The 19,465-nt window shown below is 39.1% G+C and overlaps 1 protein-coding gene across 18 annotated transcripts in view; it reads left to right on the top strand.

Annotated features, from left to right (window-relative positions):
• DMD (dystrophin) overlaps positions 1 to 19,465 on the top strand; it is a 2,358,181-nt gene that overhangs the window by 1,706,398 nt on the left and 632,318 nt on the right. Inside the window, exon 1 of one of the 18 annotated variants that reach the window (XM_057312025.1) lies at positions 15,049 to 15,112. The exons of the other annotated variants lie outside the window; for them this stretch is intronic. The gene's annotated coding sequence lies outside the window, so the exon portion shown is untranslated. Of the gene's footprint in view, positions 1 to 15,048; positions 15,113 to 19,465 lie in introns of those variants that run through there. 18 annotated transcript variants of the gene reach the window in all.

Raw genomic sequence — 19,465 nt, 5'->3', positions numbered from 1 at the left:
GTTGTAATACGATATATTTATAGAATTTATCATAGCAAGTTTTCTCCATTGCACTCCTACTGTTGTGCTACTTGCTTTTCCATATATGCCTTCATCCTCAAAATAATGGCAAAATACATAAATGCAAAATTTTTATAAGGTGAGTATCCCAAGGCTTGAAGAGGAAAATAGCTAGATTAAGACCACACAGCTGGGAAGAAACAGAGCCAGGATTCCAATCCAAGTATGTCAGGCTCCAAGGCCTGGGTTGTGTTTTGTTTTGTTTTGTTTTTTTTGCTGTGCCTTGCACTATCTCTCTGTCCAAGAAGCTAATGGAAATTCTAGATATGGAAGCAGCTAGCCAGTAGTTAATGTTATTTAACTCAATCTTGGATGTATGAGGAATAAAAGTGAGATATGCTGCTGTTTTCTTCTACTTAAGGAGTAGAAGAAATCAATTTATTCTGTTTGAATTTCTTAGAATTATAGAACTCTGAACCTGGAATCATCATTGAAATTTTCATCTGGCTGAATATTTTTTATTCGTGTGGAAACAGGCCCCAAGGGCTTTTTAAAAAATACTAAACTAAGTTCCCTTATGGCTGCCTACTTAAATTATATAATATGATAAGGCGATCCTGCCTGAGCCGTATAAATTGTTTCAATTTATAAGATAAATAAGCATGCTGGGGAAAAAAAAAAACTTTTTACAGTCACTGTTGCTTCGATACCTGAGTGTATCAGTTACCTATCTCTAAATAAAAACACCACAAATGTAATGGCCTAATACAGGAGGTATTTACCTGCTCATGATTCTGTGGGTCTGCAGTTGGGGCTGTGATAAGCCGGATGGTGAGTCTGAAGGTCTTGCTAGGGGTCGTTCATGTGCATGCAGTTCTCTGGCACCTCAACAGGAGCTGGATGGTCGAAAATGGACTCACTCAAATATCTGCTAGTCGGGAGGCACCTGGGTGGCTCAGTGGGTGAAGCAGTTGCCTTCGGCTCAGGTCATGATCCCAGGGTCCTGGGGGGGGTGTCCTGGGACGGAGCCATGTGTCGGGCTCCCTGCTCAGTAGAGAGTCTACTTCTCCCTTTCCTTCTCTCTCTTCCCCCTGCTTGTGCTCACTCTCTCTCACTCTCAAATAATACATAGAATCTTCGAAAACCGTATCTGCTACCTGGCTGGTGGCTGGAGAACCTGGGTTCTTCACAAGGCCTCTCCTCCTCCAGTAGGCTGGACCAGACTTTCATTATATGGCATCCTCTGTACAGCATTTCAAGAGGGTGAGAGTGGGAGCCACCAGATTTCTTGACACCTAGACTCTGGAATTCATACAACATTACTTTTGCTCCATTCTATTGGCAGAGCAAGTTGTAAGGCCAGCCCAGACTCGGGGAGTGGAGAGATATACCATCTCTTGAAAGAAGAGTTGCAGTGTCATTGCAAAGAGGCTACATACGTGGACGGGAGACGTTATTGGGGCTCTCTTTTCACACAAATTACATTGGAGAAGAAGGGGGGAAAGCCAAGATAAGGGCATTGGTCTGTATCCATTGTCCTATGCCAATGATTCTTGAGATTTACCTTCATGAAAATCAACCACTTCTCATTAAAACACACATTGTTAGGCTTCAACCCCAGTCTTACTGAGTCAGGAGATCTGGGGTGAGGCCTGAGAGCTTGCATCTCTCAAAAGTCCCCAGGTGGTGCTACTGCTACTGGTCCTGGGACTGCACCTGCAGAACTACTACCATGGGCCTGAGTGGTGACAGGAAGGAGTTCGTCCCTACTCCTGCGTGCAACGTGGAGTGGTGTTTGAGTGAGATCCAGCACTGTGGATGCCAGAGGGAACCCCACGATATTTCAGCACCACCACTTCTCTCCCCACCCCCAAGAACTCTGTAGCTTGAAAGTTCAAGAGGATGGACAAAGCACTGAGCCCAGGCAGTATTGGCCTAGCCTAGCAGCTCAGAAATCTGAGGGGAGAATAGCCACACTTATACAGAGCTCCCCTAGAGATTCTCAGGAACATTTAGGTAGACAGGACTTCATATGGGACTGAAGGACTGCATGGCAGATGGAGGCAAAGAGCCAGCAAATCTGGTTGTAAATGTCAATGCGAATCCTTTCTTATCCGCAAGCTGCTGGGGCTGGGAACGTTCACATTCCACAATACCCGATTTAGCTGTTTCAAAATAAATTGCATATAGAACATACTAATGTGAAGACTCCAAATCAGGATATTGGAGTTCTTCAAATGTCCCAGGGTAATAACTATGAAATGAATGACCATTGTATATATAGACACATAGAAGTGCCCGTTAATAGAGGTTTCTAGTTGATTAAACACTGGTAAAACCATCCCTTCCTGTAATTAATTTTGGAGAGAGGAAGTCTCAAGTGTAATCACGAAAGTGCTGCATTAGAGGTCAAGAAGCCTAAATTCTAATCTCACTTGTGCTACCAACTTCTTGTAAAGAGCCACATAGTAAATATTTTCAGCTTTGTGGGTTATGCGGTCAACTTTGTCATTGTATATTCAAAGCAGCTATACCATAGACAATACATAAATAAACAGACATGACTGTGGTCCATTAACACTTTATTTACAGAAACCCGAAGGGGGCAGGTGGGTCCAATTTAGCTTGCTGTTATCCCCTCAGCACTAGTCCTTCCTATAAACCTCAAGGCTTCTGAATTCAAGTACCTGTGACTCTGCGTAGGCACTCTGTTCCACAGGAGAAGCTCACCCACTTGCAGAGCAGGTTACAATTGCTGGGGAGAAAACATTCCTGGAACAGCATTCAACCACTCATGGACAAGAGGGGATGAATAAATACCTCGTCCTCACTTCTTAGATAGGACCACTCCAGAGTATGATCCAAACCACACGTCTCCAGTGGGTTGACCCACAGTTGCCACAGTGATAACCTGTTCATGAGCATGCCTTGTATAGACTTTCTTCCCATCCCTATTCATTTCTTTACTCTTCCAGCACAGCTTTCTGGTATCGTCTACCAGTGAAACTACTTGTACTCAAGTCCCTGTCTTACGATCTACTCCAGAGGAAACTAAGTACAACAGATTTTAGAATGAGTGCCAATATTATACTTTTGAATGAATTGTGTTGTGATTTCCATTTTGCAGATGAGAAAATCAAGGATCAGAAAGATTAAATAATTTGTCCAAAGCTATAAAGCTAGTAAGTGTCAGAGTGGGAATTCAAAGTTAGGTCTCTGTGATTCCAAAGCTGATGCTGTTAATCAGAACACCGTATCTCAAGCAGTGATTCATTTATCTTCATTCAAATTTTTGAAGGCTATATTTAAATATCAAATACTCACATAGAAGGTTATTTATACACTTATTATTTGAACTTCACTTGCCTCTTTAGAGTGGAATTAAAGCATTCCAAAGCTACTTCAATAATACTTTAAATATCTAGGCAGTTCGATAAAAGCATGAGGTTAATTGGAGCCTGAATATAATCTTGGCATACTGCTGTGTATTTGTTTAATTTAAATTGTGGTAAAATAATTTATTATGAAAATGCCCTTTATTTATCTGCAATGATCATGTCTAAGGAAAGAAGGAAACTGTCAACTCTCACATTCTTACACTCCTTTTGAGTCCCCATCATTCTCAAAAGCACAAGGAGGAGGGGCGCCTATCTGGCTCAGTTGGTAGAGCATGTGACTCTTGATCTCAGGGTCATGAGTTTAAGCCCCACCCTGAGGGTAGAGTTTACCTAAAATAAGCAAAAACCACACAAGGAGGTGTGCCACCCCTCTCCTTTCCTGGCTTCCCTGTTTCCCCACTGTTGACTCTGCTTCTGCTGTACCTTTAGGTTAAGTCACATCAGTTCTGCCTCATTAATTTATGATTACTCTACTGAAAACACCTAGATACATATATACAGTTATCAGCTTTATAATTAAAACCTTTAAACCTTAAAAACTTTCTCAAAGTCTAGTACACCAGGATTAAGATTTTGTACCAAAAATGTGAAGCCCCCTAATCAATTATAATAACAGTTTAAGAAATGAATTTTAGACCCTCCTCAAGATAATTCAAATCTCTGAGCAATTACAGAGGCCCTCCAACTCTTGGCAGCAATTAATTAATTAAATCATATTTGTATGCATCAGTGAGATACGGGTGAGGGGAGGGTACTTGAAATAAAATGAGATGTGTCACACTATACAAGGGGAGGTGACAGCAGGAAACTCTGCTGGGGAGGCCCTAGTATTGCTCAAACTGATCTGAAGGAAGTCTTTCTAATGTAAGCAAGCGGGAGTCCCTGGTCCCTGGCTAGGTTCTCAACAATGTTCCCTAGTTAACAGGGTGGGTACAATAGTGCTTTTAATATGCAAAATGGTGATGGAGTGTAAAAACTAGAGTATTTAGATGTTAATTATCCATTTTGTGGTGATGAAGTTCCCTTTCTTCTCCCTCTCTTAACCTTTTGGCAGTTTTATTGCTTGGTTACCATCTCTGGTTGGGGCCAAGCTTTGAGGTCTAAACTGGCAAAGGAAGAGAAGTTCTAATCCATCACTTGCAATGCTTGGTGGAAGCATTCCTGGAAGTTTCAGTGTGTGTGTGTGTGTGTGTGTGTGTGTGTGTGTGTGGAGGAGAATAACATCAATGGTTAAATAAAGCATTCTGATCATAAGAGATTTTTCATTTATGCATATATCCTGCATTTTAATAGAGGTAAAGTGTTCACTTCAGTAAAATTACCTTAGTCTTCTTATATCATTTAACTCCTTCCAAAAAAGGACCTTTGCTGGAAAATCACTACAGAATATATGGTATTGTTGAATTTCTTCTCAAACTATTATCAAGTGGAAATTACAATTATTTAAACATGGTCATGAGAGCAGGCATCCCACAGCCCACAAAGGAAGGACTTCTCCATGTATTCCTAATATTTTCTAAAATTTTTTCTGAATCAATTTCAAATTGAATATAACTTTATCCTCAAAGAAAGAGGATTCCCAAAGGAAATTGTAGCAGTTTGCACTTAAATTGTAGATTCTAAGATTGTGATCTGAAAGGTCTTTGAGAGGTCATTCATTCTTCTCCACTATTTTCCGGAAAGGCTCTCTCTTAGAAGCAGTCTTAAGGTTAACAGCCTGCTCTCTTCTCAAAAAATTAAGAGTAGGTGGAGTTCCACCACTGCTGTTACACTCAAGACCATCTTTCAACTGCTTACCCAAGTTCCAGTTACTGTCTAAATCATTTTTTTGAGTAGAAAAAAACAATGCTGCTCACTTTATTAGACATTCTTCAGTCTGTTACTTAATCTCCCTCCAAACTTTGGCTTTTTTGCAGAAGTCAGGTGAGTGCCCATGGCCTGTCAACAAAAAAGCTGTTATTTAAATATTTAAATATCTCTGTGGCCCCCCTTCTACTCCCCCCAAGTGTGTTTCCATATTGTTTTTCTGTTATAGGCTTCAGCATTCGACCATGTTCCATAATGACTGGTCTACTCATGACTCAGCCAGATCACAAAGTACCTTTTCCAACCTTTATATTATGATACCATTCTGCCTGCTGTAATGCTACTACTAGCTCATAATAAATTTGGCCACTAGTTGAGGACCTTGTATTTTTCTGCCACTTTACCCTAGCCAGTCATGTCCTTCTCTACTGGAACATCCAAAAAGTTTGCCCTTGCAATATAAAGTATCTTTAAACTGACTCGCGTGATTTAGACATGATCATGTTTTCCCCATCCCAGAACTATTCTACCTCAACCACACATTCTCCTCCCGGTACTAGCAGATCTCTCTCCTCTCATTCACAGCCACTATTGTAGGAAGAGTTCTCTTCATTCCTGGGTCTAGTTCTTCCCCTCACTGCAGCCTTGCTGTATCCTTCCTTCAGGCCACTGAAAATGCCCTAAGGCCAGGAATGACCTCTCTGTTAAAGTACCGCTTCAATCCTCATGTTTAAACTCCAAGTAGCAATTAATGTCGTTGGCCACTCCTGTTTCGAAGCATTTCTTTTATCCTTTCACATACATAGCACCACTCTGTGTCTCCTCTTACCTCCCTGGCTACTCTTTTGCTGCTTCTTGGCTGGCTCAACCTTCTCTGTGCGGCTTTGAAATGTTTAAAGTAATGCAGGCTTCCTTTTTTACATTCTTTAATCTCTTGGATAATCTCATCCACTTGCATGGTTACAATTACCAACTATATGTTGAAGTTTCTCACATTCTTACTTGAAATCTACACCTCTCTCTTGAGTTCTGACTTTGCACACTAATTCAGAAGTATAGCAGTGGAAAAATAGACAAATATCTGTATCATCATGAAGCTAATGTTTCTGTGGGGATAGACAATAAAGAAAATAGATAGAACATGTTCAAATGTTCTTGTTTTTTAAGATTTTATTTGAGAGAGAGAATGAGGGAGAGAGAGAGAGAGAGAGAGCAGGGGGAGGGGCAGAGGGAGAGGGAGAAGCAGACTCCCTGCTGAGCAGGGAGCCTGACTCCAGGCTTGATCCTGGCACTCCAGGATCTTGACCTGAGCTTAAGACAGGTGTTTAACTGACCGAGCTGCCCAGGCGCCCCAACATGTTCATGTGTTCTGAAGTGATAACTGCAATGGCAAAGAAAGCAGGGAAGAGTGTAAGGCGTGTGGGTATGGAGTACGAGGGTGAGGCTAATAGAGACACCTTCGCTGAAAAGGTAGAATTGAGGTGAAGGCTTGAATGTGGTCAGAATGTGAGCCATGTGGATTTCTGGGGGAAGTACATTCTAGGCTGCAGCATTCCAGGGATGGCATCCTAACAAACGCTGTGAGAGGGGGGCATGACTAATATCGGAAGAACAACCAGTGTGGCTGGAGCACAGTGAGTGAAGAGGATAGCAGTTATGAGATAAGGTCAGATCAGGAGAGTTTTAAAGGCCTTTGGGATGACTTTTACTTTTACTTTGTGTAAGACAAAGAACCAGTAGAAGCTTTTGAGCCCACAAATGAGATCATCTGACATAAGTTTTGGCAAAAATTTTCTGGGTGCGTTAAGAATAAACTGTAAGGAGAAGATCAGTGGAGAAGCAAGAGAGGACCAGTTAGGATACTAATAGAATAACTTAGGTGAGAAATTGTGACAATTTGTCCAGAGTAGGGGCAATGGAAGTGATGAGAGTTGGACAGGTTCTGTATGTGTCTAAAAGCTAGAGCCAACAGGATTGGTTGACAAATTTGATAAGGGGAATGAGAAAATTGTAAGAATGGTGTTGTCATTTACCAAGTAAGGGGAGATGGTAGGAGGTACAGAGTGGTGGGAAGCAATATGAAAAAAAAAAAAAAACCTCTTTGTACAAATTAAGTTACATATGACTACTAGTTGTCGAAATGTAGATGCAGAGTAGGTAGAAGGATATATGCCCTGGAGGTTAGGAGAAAGATCCAGTCTAGAGATATAAATATGCAGTTTTTAGCATATAGCTGAGCCATGATGTTGTGCTAGTGAAAGCTTAGGGGTGAATGCGGATAGAAAAGAGAGGACCTGCAAAGACAGCCCTGGAGGACCCTAATGGTAAGAGGCTGCGGATACAGTAATGATTAGTCATTGAAATAGGAGGAAAACCAGGACAGAAACCTAGAAGCCAAGTGAAGAAAGTGAATTCAAGAGAAGGACTTGATAAATCATGTCACACGTTGCCTGTAAGTCTAGTAAGATAATGCCTGAGAACCAGCCTTGGATTTAGCAAACTTGGATGGAGTGGTAGAGGAGTGCAGTATTGACTAGTGAATTCAAGAGAACCCATATATCCAACAACTCGCTCACCATCCATACTTGATCATCTTTCCGACTCTTCAACTCTACCGTGTCCAAAATTGAACTAGTGAATTTACTCCCCCATCTGCTTTTCTTGTATTCCCTATCTCAGGAAATGGCAACACCATCCACTCAAGCCAGTACCGATAAGCGATCATAAATGGATACCTTTTTCTCCTTCAGTTTTCTTATCCAGTCGACCATCAAGTCCTACTAATGTCACTTAAATATCTTCCAAATTATTTCAGCCATCTCCATCCCTTCTGCTACCATCAAATTTTACCTTGCCTCCTAACTGATGTCATTTACCTCTCTCTAGCCTATTCCCCATAGAAACATGCTCCACAAAGAATAATACTGCAACATGTAAACCTCATTTATTATAATCCTTGAATGGTATCCCATTGCTTTTAGAATAAATCCCCAGATCATTAACATGTCCCCCAAGGTCTGATGTAATGGTTCCCCTGCTTACCCTTCTTGCTCCACTACCCCCCACCTTTTCTTCAAAGCCTAGCCTCTCTTCCTTTTTTAGCTCCTTGAGCATGTCTGCTTCTTCCTGACATATGGTTTGACGTATGTTTTGGCTCAGGGTTTCCATACCTACTACTCTCTCACCTGGATCATCTCTCCCCTTACTCATTCTTTAGATCTCAGTTGCACCTCTTATTCTGCAGAACTCTTTCCTTGAGCCTCCTATGACACAATCTGAAAACATATTTTTTTCTCTTTCATAACCTTATCAGTATTTTGATTTCTAAATTATTTATGTAATTATTTTTCATTTCCTAATAGACTCTGTGTTCCAGGAGTATCCTATTTTATATCTTGTTCATCAGTGTATACCCTCTTGTGTATGTGACTTTTTATTCAGTGACTAGCTTGTAGTACATGGTCAGCTGATAAATTTTGACCAGATGCATAGTACATTTATTTTGGAGTTGTATCAAATACGTCAACGTTCCATGTAATTATAATACCAGAGAGATTAAGTGATTATATGCTTGTCCAGCGGGTTTGTGGCAGAATCAGGACTCAAACCCTCATTTGCTGAGCCTGATTTTGTTGCTCTTCAGTATTCTTACATATCGCAACCTGTTTTCTGTTTAGCTGCAATTGACAGATACGTTTATCCTCACATTCTCGGTGGTAAATCCTGTTTTGTTAAGACTGCAGTATCAATCAAATAGGGATATGCTGTGGCTCTGATGCAAATCTTGCCCCCATCTCGTTCCTTGCCTCTCATTCTTGACAATGTCTTGATATCCAAATTGAGAACCTCTGTTTAATGGTCTAACATGCTGTCTCCCTCTGAAAATTTATTCACTTTATTCCCTCTCTCATCTCGAATGTTTTCTGAGAAAATATATTTTCTTCTCCTTTTCCAAAGTGCTTCCCAATCCGTGATGAGTTCATTGAACAGACATTCAATGAACCTATTCTAATATTTAAGCAAAATTGCTATTGGCAGTAACTACACCAGTGCCTAAATTGTAATATAGACCTATAATAGAAAAACAAGAAGTCAAAATTATAATACCTCCCATTCTTACTTCTGAGACAATTAGCATAACTTCAAAAAAATCATTGTTCTCCAACACTAAAAAAGCAGGAACTAAATAAAGCAAATTAGTTAATCTTTGATGTTACTTCAGCTTCTCAGGATTATTCTTTATTTTTGAAGAAATTTATGGGTAAAAGATATAAATAAACTTCCTATAATGTTTACTGTGGATTATAAGTGGAGAAGGTAGTTTTACTTCTCAAAGCGAATTTAAAAAGTTGTTTCCTCCATATTAGTATTTTTTCGATTATGATCTGATGATAAGATTTTTTGCTAAGTCCAGCAAGATCAGAAGAGAAGCCCTATTATTTTCCTTCCTGTTTCTTATTTGTTTAAGGTAAAACATGCCTTTTTCTTTTGAACCTGCACTCTGTGTTTAACAAATGAGGACGTAACTCAGAATTGAATTGTGTGCTTTGGATGAGATTTTTTCAAGGTCAGTACCCAGTTTCACAAGAAATTTTATTTTTTTCCAATACGGCTGACATCCACTCCCACCAGCTGAAAGACAAACTTGTCTAATAAAGCTTTCAGATTCAATTTGCTCTCTGCATACAGCTTGAGGATCTCTGGAGGTCACTCACAGCACGTGCAGCAACCCCAACAGGGATAAGTAATGAAAAGATTCTGGTTAAAAAGCTGACACTATCCTTTCCCACATCCTCAAATGAGAATATAATAGGCAAGTTTATAGACACAGATCTCTATGATTCTGGGGATTTCCATCTTGATCTCTGACTCCAAGGAACAGTTGAATGCATGGATTTGTATCTATTATCTGAGTGAATAAATGCTTCATATTGAGCATATTGAGGAAAATCTATTTTAACAACAAAGGTTTGATGTAAATCAGGCAAAACAACATTGTCATTTCATGTTGAACTCTGTTAGAGGGTCCCAAAGGCCTCACAGTTGGCCTCTATTCCAATAATACCTAGACATATCATCACTTTTTTCAAAAATAATGCCTGTTTCAGTTATTCCCTCTGGCTTTCGCATTGACCCGAACATACCTAATATTGATCTTAGAGCTAACACGCATTAATGCCTTGCTCTGTACCAGCCATGTTGCTAAATATTCTTTGTGCGCCATTCTGTTTAATCTTAAAACAGCCTTATGGGATAGGTTCCATGTTATTTTCTTTCTCACCACAGGAGGAGAATAATACTTAAGAGTTGTTATCCCAGAGACAACCAGGTACAAAGCAGACATAGTGTGTCTCTGAAACCGTATCTTCCTCAAGTCCATGCCTGTCTTCAAATGTTTCTGTTGACTGTACTTGCTCTTGGCAGTGCGGATGATGCAGTGGACTATAGAATCAGTTCTATCGTACTGTTCATACTTTTATTTTCCAAGTGCAGTTCGATAGAAATATTCTGTCCCCCTTCTTTTTTCTCTTGCATAACATCCAAATCTTATATTAAAGCTACGTGTGTGGACCGTGTCTTAAATAGGAGGACCCTTCATGCTTAGTACTAACCTTGTACCTATGGAAGTGATTTCAGTAAGAAGAAATATATAGTAGGGTTTTTTCATCTGTCTTTCTCTCTTTCTCCCTCTTTTTTCCCCTTCCCCTGGAAGATAGGGCCATGGGGACAAAAAAAAAAAGAAAAAAAGGCATTGAGATGATAGGCCTGTTTCTCCCACAATTTAACTGTTGAGCTTTATTTATTCTCCTAGTTTCGTATCTGTCAGTACAAGGTCAAACAGCAAGTACAGCAGCAGAATTATAAAAAGTAGATGTGGAAAAGATCACAAAGCACTCTAGTCCAGTGCCCTGCTGCAATCCAAAATTAACTTTTAAAAAACCTACTTAAGCAGTGCTTCATTTAATCTCTTCTTAAGGAACATCACAACCTTCTTGGTCAGACCTGGCTTCCCAAAAATATTACCTGGTGTTTTCCTTGTTTAGGAGCTGCGGTGAATAAGTGGACCCTCTTGTTCACTTTGGCATAAAATCATTGAAATGAATATTGACTTGGACTTCATCCAACCAAGCACACAGCCTGTAAAACTAGGCTTCATCATCTCTTTGGGGGAGCCTCCCCTTCTGCCCTCAAAGTGATATATGCCCCTCTAATATGTCTGCATACCTCCATTTACCTCTCCTCTCCAGTTTTAACTCATCCTCCGCTCTCCTCCTTTTCATGATTGGTTATTATGGTAGGTTTTTTCTTTATTTCACTTGAACCTGGGGTTATATGCTTTAAAAAAATACCAAGAGCCACTGGACTAGACAATATGGAAATTTCTGTGAAAATAAAAGCACAGTTAACAGCCTTGTTAGAATTCATCAAAATGGATAGCACTGACCTCTCCACTTAGCCAGTGTCCCACTTAAGCATGCCCCTAAACCAGTATGTATCTTTCACATGTGGATAAATCTGAGGCATTATAGTAAAAGCTGGTGTGAGAAAGGCAGTGGGTGTGAGTGGATTGAAATAAATGAGTGGGCAGAAAAGATGAGGACAGTAATAAGCCATACTAAACATGTACACTCAAGGAATAAATTGGCAGTGGCACAGTAACTAAATGAATGATAAGGTTGGCCAGACTGACACATGAATAGCAACTAAAACAAGTTATGACTACAGTCAGCGAGGCTAGAAATGGAGAAAACAAAACATTGAAATCGGAATTATCATAAGCAATAAAATTCTTTATAAGTGCATATTATCTACTTTGATCTTAAAAATATCCCTGAAGAGTGAGGATTATTATTTTCTGTATTTGGGGAAACTGAATAAGAAAGGACTCAAGACAGAAGCTTTTATCTTTCTATTTCTAGTGCATTGCTGCTCAAACTATTACTAGTGAGGATAGGAAATTATTCACCAAATTATAGCATGTTGCAATTAGGGGATGCCTTCTGAAGCTTGGAAGATATAATTTGGTGGGGCCAATAAAAAACCCTTATTTTATATAAAGTAAGTTATTAGTTTATAGAATCTACTATTTCAGTAAGAATTAAGTTAATGATATAAATTACTGTGAGAAGGCTTTAGGTCAGGGTTTGGCAATTGTTTGTTTTTTTTTTTTCCTGTAAAGAGCCAAATAGTAAGTATGTTTGGTTTTGCAGGTCAGAAGGTCAGCTCTGCTACTGAAGTGCACTGGGATTCATCGATGGTACATAAATGAATGAGTGCACTTGTGTTTTAGTAAAACTTTATTTACAAAAATGGGTGGTGAGTCGAATTTGGCATGAAAAATGTAGTTTACTAACCCCTTTTTTAGATAAATATTTGCTGATAGACTCATAGTAGCTAATAAAGGAAATAGAGGTTGTTGAATGTATTTCTCTAATGTTTTTAAGGCTTCCTCCAAGGAGAAAAAGATTTCTTACCAATAGTGTTTTAAAGGCTTACTCAGAAATAGGAATACATGTGCCTAGCATAGGATGGAAACTTATAAAGCCTTTGTAGTAGAAATGAAGAGATTGTAAGAAATACCTGATATAGGTACTAAAGAGTGTTCTGCTGTCATTTGAAAAGCATTTAGTAATACCTATATAAAGAGAATTAAGCCTAAAGTATTTTTCCTCACTTTAGAGAACATTTGCTCTTCTCAGTAGTGAAAATACAAAAACAAGGGGTAACTAGATATCAGATGTTTTTATTCTTATTCTTATAAAGTGTCAAAGGGGAATGGCTGTTTGTTCCAGCTCTTTGAAAAATGTCATTGGTATTTTGATCAGGATGGCATTGAAAGTGTAGATTGCTCTGGGTAGCATAGACATTTTAACTATGTTTATTCTTCCGATCCATGAGCATGGAATATTTTTCCATCTTTTTGTGCCTTCTTCAATGTCTTTCAAGAGTGATCTGTATTTTCTAGAATATAGATCCTTTACATTTTTCAAAGAGCTGGAACAAACAACCCTTAAATTTGTGTGGAACCAGAAAAGGCCCTGAATTGCCAAGGAATTGTTGAAAGGGAAAAACAAAGCTGGGGGCACCACGTTGCCGGATTTCAAGCTACACTACAAAGCTGTGATCACAAAGACAGCATGGTACTGGCCCAAAAACAGACACATAGACCAGTGGAACAGAATAGGGAACCCAGAAATGGACCCTCGGCTCTATGGGCAACTGATCTTTGACAAAGCAGGAGAAAACATCCAGTGGAAAAAAGACAGTCTCTTCAATAAATGGTGCTGAGAAAATTGGACAGCTAGACGCAAAAGAATGAAACTTGACCACTCTCTCACACCATACACAAAGATAAACTCCAAATGGATGGAAGACCTCGATGTGAGACAGGAATCCATCAAAATCCTAGAGGAGAACATAGGCTGCAACCTCTTTGACATCGGCCACAGCAACTTTCTTCATGACACATCTCCAAAGGCAAGAGAAACAAAAGAAAAAATGAACTTGTGGGACTTCATCAAGATAAAAAGCTTCTGCACAGCCAAGGAAACAGTCAGAAAAACTCAGAGGCAGCCCACGGAATGGGAGAAGATATTTGCAAATGACACTACAGATAAAAGACTGGTATCTAAGATCTACAAAGAACTTCTCAAACTCAATACACGTGAAACAAATAATCAAATCAAAAAATGGGCAGAAGATATGAACAGACACTTTTCCAATGAAGACATACAAATGGCTAACAGACACATGAAAAAATGTTCAAAATCATTAGCCATCAGGGAAATTCAAATCAAAACCACCTTGAGATACCACCTTATGCCGGTTAGAATGGCAAAAATTGACAAGGCAAGAAACAACAAATGTTGGAGAGGATGTGAAGAAAGGGGATCCCTCTTACACTGTTGGTGGGAATGCAAATTGGTACAGCCACTTTGGAAAACAGTGTGGAGGTCCCTTGGGATAGGCTGGTGATGGGTGGTGGGGAGGGCACGTATTGCGTGGTGCACTGGGTGTTATATGCAACTAATGAATCATCGAACTTTACATCCAAAACCAGGGATGTACTGTATGGTGACTAACATAATATAATAAAAAATATTAAAGATGAAAAAAAGTTAAAAATAGAGCTACCCTATGATCCAGCAATTGCACTACTGGATATTTACCCCAAAGATACAGACATAGTGAGGAGAAGGGCCATGTACACCCCAATGTTCATAGCAGCATTGTCCACAATAGCTAAATTGTGGAAGGAGCCGAGATGCCCTTCAGCAGATGACTGGGTAAAGAAGATGTGATCCATATATACAATGGAATATTACTCAGCCATCAGAAAAAACGATTACCCAACATTTGCAGCAACATGGTTGGGACTGGAGGAGATTATCCTAAGTGAAATAAGTCAAGCAGAGAAAGACAATTATCATATGGTTTCTCTCATCTATGGAACATAAGAACTAGGAAGATCTGTAGGAGAAGAAAGGGAAGAATGAAGGGGGGGGGTAAACAGAGAGTAAACCACAAGAGACTGCGGACTCTGGGAAACAAACTGAGGGCTTTAGAGGGGAGAGGGGTGGGGGATTGGGATAGGCCAGTGATGGGTAGTAAGGAGGGCACATATTGCATGGAGCATTGGGTGTTATACGCAAATAATCAATCATGGAACACTACATCAAAAACTAAGGATGTACTGTATGGTGACTAACATAAAAATTATTATTAAAAGAAAAAAAGGGGAATGGAAAAGAGAAGTGGGAAATGCATGGTGGTTGTAAGAGAGGATATATCTGAAGAAGTGGAAATAAACATATAATGAACTGTTTTTCTTATTCCAGGCACAGAGTTATCCAGGGGAGGTAAGAAATTCAGAGGGATTAAAAGCCCTGTCCGAGCCTTAATAGCAAGTAAGGGCTAATTTAATAGACCCTGGCCCAACTGCACCCCTCTCACTCTCGTACTCTTTGCCTAGCTCTGTTATTCTTTGTCCCCGTTACCACTCTCTAAAATCATTTAAAATTTGTATTTCTTTCCTGTCTCTTTTTCTGTCAAGATGTAAGCTCCTTCAGGCCACAGGCTGTGTTAGGTTTACCACTGTATCCTCAGTGTCTAGAATGGGGATGCCCAGGAGCTAGTGGGTTTGCAGAAGTGTTGTCAAACGTTTCTTAGTCCAGTGATGTTTGCATTCACCCCATATGGAGTTTGGATCATTTTGCCAACTTGAAGTTTTATGACCTGTTTCTTTTCCCATTTTTGCTGCATATCTGTCTACCTATATTTTTCTAGCTGTCTTCCCCTCACACTTCCCCCCTCCCCCAACTTCCTCTCTGCTACAAATTATAGTCCGAACAAGACTGGAGCCACTTTCCATTGATTTTGATGTCAGTGCTTTGAGTGACAACTCCATGTGGAGAACTTTGAACCTCCTGCTGACTCATTGTTGGCTTTAAAAAAATACTCATCTTTTTCCTGAATCCACGTAGTAAATTTATGCCCATAAAATAGACAAAACTTCTAGAACAAAAACTGTGTGAACATCAGAAGTATTGGTCTGGCCTTGATTTCTAGACTCAAAACTATCATAGCAATGTTAAAAAGGGGAGGAAGGGACGTTTTCAAGTATTTTTATCATTCAACCCAATTTTAACCGATTTATTTTGTGGTTTGACAGTAAGAATCATGAAATGCCTTTTCAGTGTATTATCATTCTCAATATTCCTACCTGTGTAAAAGAAGAACAAAGATATTGTTCAAGAATAAAAAATAGTGCAGTGGTAGAAAAATTCAGTTTAATGTATTTCTGTGGAAGTTGTCACATGACCCCTGTCTCCAGCTCTGCTTGCGGAAGAGTCATTGTTTCCTTGCAACAAATTGGTCACTTTCATTTCTTCTCACCTCTTAAGTCTTTTCGGTTCTTTATATTTCATTCAAACATGTCTCTTGTCTCTTTTGATTTTTGTTCTCAGTCCCTCATTTTTTACTCCCTTTGTCATCCTGTGTGACTTAAAGGATCTGCCAGCCCAAATCCTTTAATATATTTGTCTTTCCAGTGTTTATTGTCCTGTCACATGTACTCTGTCGAAATCCACTGGTTTTCTGAGTTTCTATAGTATCGTCCTTTTTTATGGTTTATTTGCTTCTTGATGTGAATTTTAAATATATTAGATCAGTTCATTTCATTTTCTATGGACTTTTAACCTAGCATTCTTGGTAGATACAAATTTTTTTAATTGCATTCTATATTGAGTATTAAGACATAATTTGGATTCATACACTAGGCAAAACTTCATTGTTAATATGCTCTTTGCTATGGTTCTGTAACTTAAGCCTCGGTGCTTTGGATGGTCTTAGCCAAGCGTCACCCACCCCTTTTCAATTTTAATTCTCTCTTGTCTTAGTTTTTGAGGTTGGAGGCTGCTCTCTGGTTTGGTTTAGTTTTGTTTTCAGTGACCTCTGTGGCCACTCACTGCCATTCCCACGTTGTTGACATTTTTCCTCTGTCAGGCCCTGATATGTTGGTATCACCCAGGACTTAACCCCTGCCAGGTCTGCATCCTTTTATGGCTGGCATCTGTTCTAATTTGTCATATCACGCTGTACTTAGTGTCAAATTTCTTCTATATTTTTATTTTAAAATGTTTTTTTATTTTTATTTTTTCTTCTGTATTTTTTAAAATTGTGGTTAAAAACACATAACCCAAAATTTACCATTTCTTAAATCACTTAAAAAAAAATTTTTTATTATGTTAGTCACCATACAGTATGTCATTAGTTTTTGATGTAGCGTTCCATGATTCACTGTTAGCGTATAACACCCAGTGCTCCATGCAATACATGCCCTCCTAAATAACCATCACTGGGCTAGCCCATCCCCCCACCCCCACCCCTCTGAAACCCTCAGTTCGTTTCTTGGAGTCCATAGTCTCTCGTGGTTCATTAAATCACTTTAATACCAGTTCAGTGTATTACAGAATCGAAGGTAAAGGGTACTAAAACTATGCCAAAGATTATCTCTAGCTTGGACTTCTATCCTAAATTCCAGACTCAAATTTCCACCTGCCAACCAGCTACCATTTAGATATTCCACACGTACGTCAAACTCAGCGTGCCTGAATCTGGTATGATCTTCAGAAAATCTACTCCTCTTACTATATTCTGTTTTGGTGGGTGGTACTTCTAGCCACCATCTTAGAAATCAAGCAATCATTCCCCCCCTTTTTGATTTCTTACTGTTATGCAACCAATTACCAATCCTATTGATCCCATAAAGCCAAACAACCCTGAACTTTTTAATTCAGCTCCACCGTTTTGTTTCAGGGATCATCTGCCAAGTCTCATCATTGGTCTTTCTGTCTCTCTCAACCTATCTTGCATGCGGGAAGTTCATTGAAAATGAACTTTTTAACATGCTAATCACATTACATTAGGTTGTATAATGGTTACCTTTCTTCTCCAGGATAACAGCTAAATCCCTCAGCTTGGTACACGTCTTTTGCAAATTTGGTACTGCTAGGAGGCCCGTGTTATTTCTTACATCGTCCATCACTCTCTTGCTGATCAAATAATATGAAACTATCTGTAGTTCCCCACTCACCAGATGCTGCCCTTCTACTTTAACAAATACTGTTTCCTCCACTAGAAACAAACTTGTCACCTTTCACTTTTGGTAAACTCATCCTTAAAGTTTCAGCTCAAAATATTATTTGCATGTGTACCTTCCTTCCTCCGGTCCTCCTCTATATTACCATTTTGCTGTTTACTTCTATTTCAGCAAGTATTGTTATATTTTACTGAAATTTGTTGTTGGCATATATGTCTCCAACTAAGATAAAAACTTTTTAAATGCGGGAATAATGTCTTCTTTATTTTTGTAACCCTGGTGATGTGCTTAATAGTTCAGATGTTTCGGACTGTAAGAAAGACAATACCCACCCATTCAGAGTGGCTTCAACAATAAGGATAATTGAGCTCATATAACTGGAAGTTCAGAGATTAGAGGAGACTCTGGATGCAGTACAGAGCTGTGGCACTCTTTCTATATGATTTTCATTGTTCAGATTTTCACTTCATGTCAGCTCTGACCTCCTCATTAGTCTCTCTCCAGGTTTCAAGATGGCTGCCAGCAGCAAATGGGGCAGCATGATTTTTTGTTACTGTGAGAGACAGAATCTCTTACCTGAAGGATAGGTTAAGAGATTTATCTACCGGTCAGATCAGTCAATTTAGGTTATATATATCTACTCCTATGCCAATAATATTCAGAGTGATGTCATGGACTGATTGACTTGAACTTTGAGTTCCATCACCAAAGCAAAGAGGATGTGATTATCTTGATTGGCCTACAATCTAAACCTCAAATGAATTTAAATCAACCTATAGAATTGGGGGTGGAATCCATGGAAGCCTGAAGAGAATTGGAATTCCACTAGGAGGTAGAAATGCATTCTCCTAGGATGGAGAAAGGGGCATCACACTCTTCACTCCACTGGCATGGTGTTGGGCCCAAAGATGGGCAGTTAATATTCTCCAAGCTGTGTGTAAAGTAGGTGACAATGAGAAAGATTTTTAAAAGAGTTAATCATATACAAGTTAATCATTCACATTAGGAGGCTTTTCCCAAATTTAGTGTCTTGTCCTTTTCTTGACCTTTGTCTGAATCTTATCTTGGCCTAAATCTGCAAGTTAGTAGGAGCCATTTTTCTTTTAATTTTACCAATTGCTTTAACAACATTAATTGGGATGTATATAGCTCAGCTAAGAAAAAAAATCATAATAATTTCATCATCATAAGATATTGCCAAGGAAAATGATACTTTCATACAACTATTCTGCTTTTTAGTGTATTCTCAGTTTCTGCAGACCTAATAAAAAGGGATTATCTCAGCATCCTATAAGTTTAATTTTGAAAAACAAGAAACCATGAATAATGGAAATCATTTCAAAACATCTTCAACTCACATCTAAAATATGAAACGGCTAAATCAGAGGTTCTTAATAATTTAATCAGTGAAGCATAACTGGAGGATTTAGAAAAAGTGCCTAACTATGAAAAGATTCTTCAGCTGCTGCTTAATGTTGATATCAAGTTATTTCTTACCCTGGCAAACAGCCAAGCTATTCCCTGGTCACATCCACTTTTCAGCATTTAGTGGTCCTCTCAATCATTCTGATCACAGCCCCCAGAATGTTTCACAGCAACTCCGCAATAATTGTATATTACTATTAGATCTTGAATTTTGAGGTAGTTTATCTTCCAGAAA

The sequence above is a fragment of the Ursus arctos genome, chromosome X (assembly GCF_023065955.2).
Source record: "Ursus arctos isolate Adak ecotype North America chromosome X, UrsArc2.0, whole genome shotgun sequence".
Lineage (NCBI taxonomy): Eukaryota > Metazoa > Chordata > Mammalia > Carnivora > Ursidae > Ursus > Ursus arctos.
This window is presented reverse-complemented; position numbering and strand designations above follow the sequence as displayed.